This window comes from Melozone crissalis, unplaced genomic scaffold (genome assembly GCF_028551555.1).
Source record: "Melozone crissalis strain CALT ecotype California unplaced genomic scaffold, PUWL_Pcris_2 ptg000136l_1, whole genome shotgun sequence".
Lineage (NCBI taxonomy): Eukaryota > Metazoa > Chordata > Aves > Passeriformes > Passerellidae > Melozone > Melozone crissalis.
In genome coordinates this window covers 389,196-401,156 of record NW_026535909.1, presented here as the reverse complement: position 1 = coordinate 401,156, position 11,961 = coordinate 389,196, and the positions used below count along the sequence as shown (strand labels likewise).

Below are 11,961 nucleotides of genomic sequence, written 5' to 3'. Positions count from 1 at the left end.
AAAGACCAGAGTGGCATCCTTGAACAGAGGGGCTTCCACACTGCCTCTCCATCTTCTGGTGTTTGGAGACTTCTGGACAAGGCCCTTGGAGAGTCTAGAGTAGGTGCTGTGAATGAGATTGTGGTGAAAATTTTTAATACCTTAAGAGACAAAACTGGACCAATAGATTTAGGAATGAAAAATGCATTCCTTTTAATTTTTTTTCACCTACTATTTATTGTTTGGTACAGAGAAAAATCTGAACTGCTCCAAGTTTCCTATGCTGTTCTTTGGCCGTCGTGTGTTAGGATTGCTCACGGATGTTCCAGTGCCTGGGATGTGGCCAGAAAGCAGCTCTGACTGCATTCCCCCTCTCTGATTGCCACATGTCCAGTGTCTGGCAGCATCTGAGAGGGCTAAGATCTGTACAAGGAACCCAAAACCTGAAGAGCCAACAAATTGACATCACTTTTGATTTTAAGAGAACCTTTGATTATCAGAGGAAGCAAAGTCACAGAATCATACTGTGGTGGATTGTTTCTATTTTGATTTTTCTTTTACATAACACTCTTAAGGTTTTTGCTGATCTGATACCTGATTCTTCATGTTCTGGAAGAACACTAACTGGAAAGATGAGGGCAAGTGCCTGCTCAGCAAGCAAGGTATTGTATGGTCAGTCTCACAGACGTGCTGAGGGCTAAAACAAGAATCACGAGAAAAGTGATGTTTATTAGGTCATTGAAAGTCTTGAAAAAGCAAAAAATATTGGGGTGTAAGGAAACTAAAATCAAAGGGAGTTTTCAGACAGGGGTAGTAGCCTTTCCTGTACTGGTAATAGTGAGAGGAAGAATTGCTTTCATTAAGATCATCATCATAAAAACAAGATAAGTGAATGCTATTGAGGCAGACTAGCCAGTTTCAATCTGCAGTGGAGAGTGCTGCGATCTGGTGGCCTGGCAATGTCCTGGTGTGGCCATAAAACTTTTGAGATGGGAATGTTAATGTTTCTTTAACTAAATCTGGTGATCTTTAGGTTGCTCTGTGCTGAAAGGTGGATATAGGTACATGGATATAGCTATTTCCAGGATGACAGCCATGCTTGAAGTAATCTGTACATGAGCTTGAATTTCTGTTTTCCTTCTGCAGGATGTTAAGTGGCATCATACCTATTAATGAATGAGATCTACCTGCATTAACTATTCTGTGCAGTTGACTTCTAAATCAGATTGTAGCTTGAGACATGCTCCAGGAGTGTGCTACTTAGTTAATACTTTGTCAGTTTCCTAATTTGTATAAAAGCTTGTTATTTTTTCTTACTGGGTAATAAATTGTTGTCCATAAAATTATGTACTATGTGCATATGTAGTTGCTACATTCTTCTACACCTTCCAGCCTTAACGAGACCAAAACTTCATTGAAACAAAACATGTGAAGAAAGATTTTCCTTAACAGAAAAGGGGAAATCTGAATCATGAGCTTCAGCTCAAGATATACAGATCTGGGCCTGGGCTGATAGCCTTGCTCCTCGAAGCTCAACCCTTGCCTCTTGAGAGGTGCAAAGGTGTTTGATCTTTAATAGGTACCCTTGGACATATTTGTATATGCATTATGTACTTGTGTGTGTGTGAATTGGTTTAAATCCTCTCTGGGCAGCATAGTATGGATATTGCCATCTTAGATCTAGAATTAAATTCCTGCTGCGCTTATAGGAATCGAATCATTTCACAAATGTTAAATAGTCAGCAGTTAGGTGGTGCCAAATTCTTCAGGCATAAACCCCTGCCCAGCTCTGAGCCCTGTGACTCAGCAGCTGGGCCTCTCTTAGCCTTTGGCATTCGTGGTGCCTGTGTAAATCATTCTACATTGATTCTAGACAGATTTTCCTCCGTGTGCATCATCCATGTAGCAGTTACCAGAGTGAGCCCTGCCATTCAACCTCATCACCCTTTTGCACACTTATATTAAACTTGCTTTTGCTAATACCTTTAACAGAGTTCTCTGAGTGACCTAAATCACTCAGACTTGTCCAAATTGTATGACAAAAGTCTGCCTGTGGCAGTAGAGTGTGTAGAGGAAAACTTTATCTTTCTGAACCCTCTTTAAAAAGAGAATGGTGATGGAAAGGCATTTTCTCACTGCAGCACTGTCTTTAGGAAGTGCTCTAACTGTTTTAATTATTAGTGTTTAGAATGAAATACTCTGGTTCTTCAGTGCAAGCAGCACTCATGTCCTTTGGCCTAGGTCCAGGAAAGCACTTTAAAAGTTCAATGGGTTAAATTAACATTCCAGTCTAAGTGAAATTGGTGGGATTAAAAGACATGCCTAAACCTAGGTAGTTGTTACCGCTCTTTGACTTCTGGTACGCTTTCTAAATCAAAGCTTCAGGGGTTTGTTTTTTCCCTACAGTGCAGTTATTTGCAGATAATTATTTTCTGCTGAAGTATCTGGTAGGCTAAATTACTTTGCCCTCTGCTGTAGCATTGCTGTATGGTTTTGTGTAACTGAAGTGTTTGTTGCCTGGGTTTGGATGTTGAATACGTTAAGAAGGAAGGTTTAAGGTAATCTATGTAAACTCAGGCTTCTCTGGCAAAAGAAGGGTTCATGTGCTTCAGAAAGGCCTCTGGCTCACAAGACCATCTCTGCACCATGGAACTCTTCAGCAGATCTCAGGCTGGCGTTGCTGTCTCTGTAGTTACTGCCTTGGTTCATGCATCAACTACTTTTCCTCATTCTGTCAGCTAATTAGTAACTTTGGCAGCTTTCACATGCAGTAAGCTCCTGGGCTATGTTCACCTTGACATAGATTCCTCAGTGCTGTAATGTGGATATGTTTCAGTATTATTTCTTCCTTGCACAGAATTTTAGTTCAGGTACAGTAAGATCTGCTCACATTTTAGAGTGCAGCATTCTGAGCTCCAAGGTTTTTGCTGGGAATTGGAGATAGGTTTAAAGTATCAGGTGGAGGAGAGCAGGTTGGGAATCTGGTTTGTTGGGTTTTTTTAAAAGATTGATCATTTAGTAATTGCAGTAGTCAAGGAATGTAGTGGGGACGCTTCTGTGTTGTGGCATTCAGGCAGTTAGTAATTTCTAAGATATGGCTGCAGCAATTTAGTCATAGCAGGCTTATTTTAAGAGCTAATGAGAAGTGCTGTGTCCCATGCTTGTTGCTGCAGGCGGTGAGCAGGATCCCTGTGGGGGTGTGTTACCACAGCGACAGCCTCCACATCTGCAGCGTGTGTGGGAGGGAGCCCCCAGCCTCCCCCTCTGCCCTGCAGACGGAATCTGCTGGCACCCTGCTCCCAGCCTTCACAGCCACTTGCAGGCAGGATGAAGAGGCTTCAACCTGTTGTGCAAATTACTTCACTACACATACGATAAAGCAGCTCTCAGATGCTTCCTGGGCTCTCTGATGACTTAACATGGTGGTTATGATTTATTTCATCTCTCTAAACATGCGCCAGCTCTGCTTTCCACCATCCTGTAAGAAGAGGGATTGACTGTGCGTGGCAGGACAGGCTCCCCGAATACTCTAAGTTGGAGGGACCTACAAGGATCACGGATCCAGCTCCTTGCTGTGCACAAGGCTGTTCCCAAGAGTCACACCCTGTGCCTGAGAGCATTGTCCAAACGCTCCTGGGGCTCTGGCAGCGTTGGGGCTGTGATCGTTCCCTGGGGAGCCTGGTCAGTGTCCTACCACCCTCTGGGAGAAGAACCTTTTCCTAATATCTAACCTAAACCTCCCCTGCCATTCCCTTGGGTCCTGTCAACAGTCACCACAAAGAAGATATCAATGCCTACAGAGGTAAGCACCTTTTCTGTGGGTTACCATCAGGCAGCCTGTCAGCAATTGCTCAGATTATTCCCCTCTGAAAGCTGTTTTTCAGAGCTGTAGGTGTTTAAAGCAGTCCCAGGAGTCTTCTCTGTTCACATCCTGTCTTCTTTGTGCCTACCTGCTCTTTTCCTCTCTTTCCTCTTCTGCTGAATGCCAGCAGTATGCATGAGACTTGCCTTGCAGGACCGGGATTGGTCCAGAAATTTTTCAGGACTGCTTTGAGATATTCATAACATACCAAATCTGGTATTTTTTTGGTCTGTAAGAAGCATAACAGTCTTTTAAGAAGCTACAGAGTCACTACAAAACACTAGTTTGCTGATTCTCAAAGCTTTGTAGCTTTGTTTCATGCCTGCCTCAGGGATATGCAGAAAATTGCTGCAGATTCTGGTTCAGTGTTGCAGCTGCAAGAAAACACATTTTTGTAACACCCATTGGATTACTAACCCTTATTTTAGTGGAAATAGTGGGTTTATTTGAATCAGAAAATAGCTGTGCTTCATGACAAGCTGTTTACCCGTGCTGGCAGGTGGAGAACTGCAGCTGTTTGCACCTCACTGCATCCCAGCACATGAATCAGAGGTGGGACTCATTACCACTGCAGAGCCTCCCTGCTGGTTCCTCTCTTGCTGTCTGCACTGGGATAATCCAGGTTTTGACAAGAGTACAACATGATTTCCTGGGGTGGGATACACAAGGAGCAAGCCACTTGCCAGCTGGAGTGAGTTTTACTTGGAATGAGGTGTTCTACCCTCCACTCTGGTGTTGCCTTGCCATCAGCATCTTTCTGCCTTTTCTGATCTGATGAGAAGAGCCACATGCCCAGCAGGCCCTTAGTACCCTGCATGTGCTGGGACACCTCTACACCTCCCATCATCCTGTTCTATAAAACAATCCATGGGAACTCCTCATCTCTGCTGCTGGCAATCCAATAATCCCTTCTTTTCTTTATAAGCTCCGATAAACAAAAACCTTTTTTTGTTGTTGTTTTGTGGAAACTGTAGGTTTCCACAACTGGAAAAGCTCTGTCTGATATCCTGCAACAATTCTTAACAGAATATGATAGTAAAGAAGGATTAGACCCAGGTTTGTTACTTAAAGGTTTCCAAGATAAATAACTGCCCTTTCTCAAGTAGTTTTGTTTACAGTTATTTTCCTTTTAGACTAATTAGTTAAGTATTTTCTTATTGCTATAGTCTTGATGCTAGACAATAGTTACAATACAGTCAACGTGTAGTTAATAACAGGGCTGTCTTGAGAGTGGTATTAATAATGTTTTTCCTTATATGAGTTATCCTGAGTCACTGGTGACAGCAGCTTTTCAAGCTGGCAGATGGTGTCTCTGTAAGAAAACATGTTTTCTTGCCTTGCCCATCAGTTCATTCCCAGACTGAGCAAAGAGAACTCGGTGGTAGTAGCATCTGTTGATGGAATAATTCATGTTAAACTCCATCTGCCTGCCAGCTCTAGGATGTTCAAACTGTGGCGTATATATAAGGTACAAAAGGTATTATTAGAATTCTGATGTATCACAAACTAGAGTGGGTTTAGTTATGTAGGATGGACATTTTTGGACAGTTTTAAGAAGTAATAAAAAAAAAATCTGATGAGTAGAGAGATGTTGCTCAGCAGTTGCTTTTTCAGCCTGCATTATTATTTGCAGCCATGCAGTGCAAGATGGAGATGTTTGACTGATCTGAAGCCAAGCCAGTTCTCGCATGGCGGCTGTGTGGGAGCCTAATTTCTGAAGCAGAGGTTTCAGAGGGGAAAGGACAAAGAGAAAAGATTCCTGGGGCTGGAAGGGAGGATGACCCCTCCCAGACAAGGTGAGCCTGTAATTTGGCCAGGTAGGTGCAGGCAGCCCCAGCAGTGTCACTAGTGACAGCAGCAGGTACCTGGCTGTTGGCTGCCGGTGGCCCCCACACTGTGTGGGAAGCCCACGCTCAAGCACGGCAGCTGGGGAGCCCCTGTGTGCCCCCACAGCTCGTGTCCCACAGGGAGCCGGGCTCGGTCACTGGGGCACCCTTCTAGGCAGGGGCTGCAGGCTGGAGCTGCAGCTGCTGCAGTTGTTTGTTCACGTGAAACAAGTCAAGAGCCTGCCCACCTGTACTGCAGAGGGGAAAGCCATCTGGGACTGCTGACCCGGCTGATGGAACTAAGCATGGGCTGCTGCTGAGCAGTGAAACCCTTGGGGCTGGATGCTGCTCTGGTGGCTCTCCCCTCCTCTGTACCCAAGACTTTTATGGCAGCAGACAGGAAAGCTTGCAACATGGGAAGTAGTGTTGTTACACAAACGAAATAGAATTTGTATAATCCTGACTCATCTTCAGTAGGTGGGGATGAATCAGATGTCCTTTTTCCAGCAGGAGATGCCAAGGACCAGCATGGAAAGTATGAGTGCTTGAAAGACTCCCTGGCCAGGCCGGCCACAAACCAGCAAGGCGCCTTGATTTTAACTTTGCTTTCATTGTAGGAAGATCATCACGGGCAGCTTGGAATCAGGAACCACAGCCAGGCTGAGCTGCTGCTGCCACCCTCATCTGTGAGGGCAGAGGAAAAGTGGCAGAAAAATCACTCTTGGGTTTGTCCTTCTTTTATTATGTGCTTCCAGAGAAGGCTCTGGAAAGGCAGAAGTGCAAGCACAGCTGCTGCTGGTCCCAAGTGCCTGTGTGCCTGTCCCTGCAGAGGAGCAGCACCTCTTGTGTCACAGCACCATCCCCAGCGCCTCTCCCCAGCTGTGCAGGTGGCAGCCCCGAGGGAGCAGCAAGCTGTGTGATTGGGGATGGATTTGTCAAGCAGCTATGCACTGTCTCCCACTTCCCAAGGCCCTCCCAAAGCAAGGGTGCAGCTGTGCCTGTTGTGTCTGTTCTCCCAGACACAGAACCCACTTGGGTTCTGGAATACAGTGTCTTCTCTCACTTCTCAGTCTCCTCTTCCAAGAAAGAAGTGTGTGGAGCGCACAGATGATGTCTGGCCCTGCTCATGCCCATAAATCATGGCAGCAGTTGTCACACCTTGCAGGACAACATCGGTAAACTGCTGGCAGTTTCTGTCCTCTGCTTCCCTGCTTGAAGTGATGTATTGGGTAGTTTGGTGGGATATATACTCAGCTACACTACGATTTTCTGAGAAAACTGTATTAGATAACATCTAGGACCAAATGTAAGTTTTACAGCAACACTTGCTCTCTTGGTTTGTGAGATGACTGCATGGGCATTACTCGTCTCCCACACCGTGTTCAGGTTCAGCGCTCTCCGTTTGCTGGGTAAGTGCACGGAACACACAGCACAGGAGCTGTTGATGGCACCATCTGCAAAAGCCTAATGGTTCATTCATTAAGCAGTGGGAACCGGCACTGCCACAGTTTAATCAGATATTGTATGATGAATAATTCAGAAATAATCCTCGTATACTTGAATAAATATAAGGAGGAGGAAGGAAAAAGCCCCATACATATGGCACGTATGGGAACAAAACAGGCATTCTTCAATGTGCCAGGCTGCTGAGCTCTGTGGTACTGATGTTAATCACGCAGGTGGCTAATTCCTGATGAGGAGCTGACTGAGGGGTTCTGGCCCAGCACTCGGAACATGTTCATAAGCAGAAAAGACAACAGTGTCACGGAAAATCCAAAAATCCATCAGCCTTGCATTGTGTACTATGCCTGCGGTTGTGTTGTGTAAGCAGGTTGGGGACTGAGGCTGTGCTCTTTGTGCTGCTGGAGAGATGGCTGTGATCAGGTGTGCACTGTCCCTCAGCAGCTCTCCCTGCACTCCCTGAGTGCTGCTCTGGCCAGGGTGCTGCACTGAGTGCTCAGGGAGCCTCAGGGTGCTAGATGCTGTATAAATGGAGTATACAGACATAAAGTATTAGGGTACATAGTTTTTCACCAGAGCCTGTAGTGACAGGGCAAGGGATTTAAATTTTTTAAGTTTTAAATTGACAGAGGGCGGGATTAGATTGGAATAAGGAAGAAATTCTTCCCTGTCAGGGGAGTGAGACACTGGCAGATTGCTCAGAGGAGCTGTGGCTGCCCTGCCTCTGGGGAGCAGTCAATTTTCTGCTGCTGCTCCTCTGGGAGTACTCAATTTCTCCAAAATCGGTAGTCCTGTGCAGAAGAAATGTCTTCCTAGCTTTTGACAATCATCAATCATCATACAGGCTTTTCTATTTCATCTTTCCTATTTCATATCTAGAAATGCTTGGGCTGAAGGCACGCTTTTGCCAACAGATGTAACCCTGTGACAGTGCCTTCAGCTGTGTGCCTTGAACACCAGTGTCACTGCTTGGCAGCTTGGCCATGAGGCAGCAAGTGCTGTGGGCATATGGCCTGTGTACCAGGCCCGCTCCTGTGCAACACTGAGGCTCATCTATGTGCAGATTTGGAGCAAAGCCCTTCATTTCCCACGGGAATACACTTCATACTGAAGTTCATGTGTAGCTGAGCGTCTGAGGGGTGTTGTTCTGCTCTTGCCTGTTCAGAGGAGCTGGGAGCTCTCAGCATGGCACAGCACAGTGTTACCTCATACACATGGAAAAACTGAGCTAATGACTGCAGCTCCTCACAAACAGAACTGTTTCAATGATCCATGATCCTCACTAACCAACTCTGATTTCTTTGGATAATGCTTAGTTTGCTCTGGTTAACAGCCAGAAAAAAAGGTATAATTAAGCCCTGACAAATCCTCTTGGCTCTGTATTATATCTAAATCAGCATCTCTTTTACAGATGATTAAAAATGGGAGTCTCTTGTTGTTCAAGACAATGCAGTATTTGGGCCTTGACAGTATTTAACACCTTGAGAGTCATTAGGGTTTCTCACTCTTCATGCTCCTTGGGCATTGCAAATGTTCACGCTGTGGCTAAAGAGCCTCTCCTTACAGGTGAATAGCATGAGTTGCCATCTTCCATGGACACATTCTTTAGATCTGGGGGAAACTGCCTGTTGCAGACATGTTCCTCAGCTCTGGGCAGTGTTTGTACATTTCTCCTGACCAAAGTCCTTATCTCCTATGAGATTACCTTCTTTTAATAAAACTCATAATTTTAAAAAGCAATCCTGGGTGTTTCAGTCCAAAATGTAATAGAAGATATATTTTAATAACCAGGAAAGGAAAATTATTTTTTCCCCCAAGAAAATACCTAGAGATTAGTGATAGGAACATCTGAAAAGGGGAAATTTAATTGTAAACTGGTCTTTAAATATTGGATGTTTAAATATATGTGGTTGCATTCCAAACAATGATACAAAGAAAAATATAAGTTATTCTAAAACAAGAAATATAAACTTCTGCTCTGCTCTTGTTGATCACATGTTACAAGAAATTTTATGGTGAAAAAAGCAATGGAATTTGCAAACACTATTAAGCATTTGCCAGAAGCTGTAAAGCTATTACTCTGAACACAAATTTAGAATTGGAAATATGGAATCTGCATTTTACCCTTCTTGCTTTAAGTTAAGCATGTTTTGCTAGCTAGAAAGGAAATGTTCTCTTATTTTTCCCCAAAAGTAGGAAAGACAAAACAGGCATTATTTTTTCTGACATAAAAAAATCAAATGTAAATTGACTTCAGTTTTTATTGTGTCAATCCACCTGCAAAATCCTCTCTGGTCCCAGCACATCTTTAAAGTACAGAAGCTCTGTTTGATGCAGTTAAAATTGATCCCTGTACAGAAGGCATGAAATGAATACACCACTGTTCAGAGTTCTGAATTTCAAGAGCCTTAAAATCCTTAGAAGTTAAATAATTAAGAAGTTATTATTGCACTCAAGTTCAGCATTCACCATAGCAGTAGTGTTCTGGGTTGGCAGCACTCCTTGCTGCCTGCTCAGAAGGAGCAGCAGGCTGCACTGGAGGCCTTTCTGCAGGAAAAGAAAAGGAGGGGTGCGAGGTGCCCAGAGAAAGAATGAGTTATGGACTCTGGGAGCTCCCACCCCAGAGCTGGAGTGCAGCTGCAGGGAGCCACTGGCGATGGTTTCACTGGCTGGGATGGATTGTCCATGCCAGCACAGCAGGGCTGGGCACTTGAACCTGGCTGCTGCACGGCCAAGGGATAACACAGCGTGACTTAAGGATAATTTCTTCCACCACGGCTTCTAAGAGCATGCAGCAGAGTGTCTGGGAGAGTGAACAGGACTTCTGGTCTAAGACTTCAGAGCCAAGACATAAGGTCAACGTGCCAAAAACTCCCAATGCAGAAGTGACTGGAGGGACACTCATGCTGCTGAACCTCTTTTTTTGTGTGCTTGAATTAAAAAAACACCAGACAAGTGCTATCAGCCTGGCATGACTTGTAAGATATACTTTACATTCTCTTCATTTTATGTGTTTTAAGTCAAATACTTAGGGTGACAGACTTTTTCTCCTATAGAGTTGTCAAGGACAGCTGGCTGGAAGGAAAGCAAGTAGATTTCCTTCCTGGCTGGAAGGAAAGCAAGTGTGAAAGGCAGCACACACAAGGACCTTCGTGCCATGTATGAACTGTGAAATTTATTAACATTTCAGATATTAATACCAGAGTAGTAGTAGCAGCTGCCATCTTCTTTTATGCTATTATGCAAGCCAACCACAGAAATTCAATGGAAGTAAAGAGAGGGTAGTTTTCACTTCTTTAATCAAATCAGTTTACTGATGAATTGGGAAGAAATAGGGTGTTGTAATTATCACGGCCTAATTCTACAAGTAACTTGGAGGATGAGCCCAAGGCTTGTGCAAGCTGAACTGCATGACCCTTCTTGAACATTAAAACTAGTGCACAAATCCTCTTTCATATAATGCTAAAATCGATTTATTATATTAACATTAAAGTCAGTAGAACCTATGTTCTGCTGCTGTTTTGGTTAATTGGAATAAGTTAGAATTTTTATGTGGAGGCAGGATTGGAGCAGCCAGGGAATGGCGATGGGTAATTTCCTGCCCTACCGATACCTGCGGGCACAGCTACTGGGGCAGCTTCCCAGAAGGAGCTGTACTTGTGCAAAACGCCTTTGGGACTCTGCTGCCTTCCTAACAGGCTCGTAAGAGACTCTAAGACACCAGACGCTAATGCACTAATACACATTATTTTATCTAGAATATTTCGTATACTGTCTGCCCATAGCGTTATGTATTTAAAGCCATTAGTATGCTTCAATAAAGCGATTCGCGTGCAAAGCATTACATTCTGAAAATGGTGCTGCACGGTGGTACCGGAGAGGGCGGGATCTCGCCCTGCCGTTGCTAGCAATGGCGATGCCGCCGGGATGCTGCGCAGCCAACAAAGGCGGCCGGTCAGAGGCAGCGCACGGGCAGCAGGCGCTGCGCAGGCGGGCCCCAGAGTGCCCGGCTAACAGGGTGTGGAAGGAAAGGCAGCATCGCTCCGGGACACGGTTCCCGGCCGCGCCCCGGGACCTGGGGGGTGACCCCGGCCGGGCCCGGGCACAGCGGCCGCAGCGCCGGCGGAGGGGCTGAGCCGCCAGAGCTGGCAGCGTGTGGCTCCTCCCGTCCTTTGTTGGCCTGCAAGCGGAGCGGCGGCCGCGGGCTCTTCCCCCGGCTGCCCTTCGAGGCCTGAGGCGCTGGGGCACGGGGAGAGCCCGGCGGGCCCCGGGGAGCGTCTCCCACGGCACCCGGGCGGCGCCGGCTGCGGCGCGGAGGAGATCGGCCCCGGCGGCCGGCGCGGCTCTGCCCGCCGGCAGCGCTCGGAAACCCGCCCCGAGCTGTGCGGGCTGCGGGAGGCCGCGACCCGGCCCCGGCCCCGCGGCGCTCGGCGGCCCCGCAGCCTCCCCGCCCCCGGCACTCTCCAGGGAGCCGTTCCACACGGAATCACACGGGAGCGTCTCCCCATCTGTGCCGCCGAGCACCCCCACCCCCACCGCCCAGCCCCGCAGCCTCCTGCCATTATGTTCCTCCGACGCGGGGCCGGGCCGCACCGCGGGCCGTAGCCCTGCCCGAGCCCGCCGGCTCCGGCCGCAGCAGGTGTGTCGCATGGGGACCGGAGGTTGCATGCTATGGGGTCGCTTCCTCCCGGCCCGGCGGCGGCCGGAGGCCCGCGGGCACCCGTGCAGGGACTGCCCGGGCCGGCGGCTCCGGGCCGGCCGGGCGGGGGCGGATCGTTCTCCCCGCTGCCGAAGGGGCCACGGCCTCTCCTCCCCGGCCGTCCCCAGGGTTCG

General features: G+C 47.0%; 1 protein-coding gene across 3 annotated transcripts in view; it reads left to right on the top strand.

The window, feature by feature from the left end:
- The first annotated feature begins 3 nt into the window (after window positions 1-3).
- ZNF532 (zinc finger protein 532) overlaps window positions 4-11,961 on the top strand; it is a 42,349-nt gene continuing 30,391 nt past the window's right edge. Inside the window, exon 1 of one of the 3 annotated variants that reach the window (XM_054293354.1) lies at window positions 4-641. The gene's annotated coding sequence lies outside the window, so the exon portion shown is untranslated. Of the gene's footprint in view, window positions 642-11,686; window positions 11,768-11,961 lie in introns of those variants that run through there. The other 2 variants (XM_054293349.1, XM_054293348.1) reach the window with 2 other exon arrangements.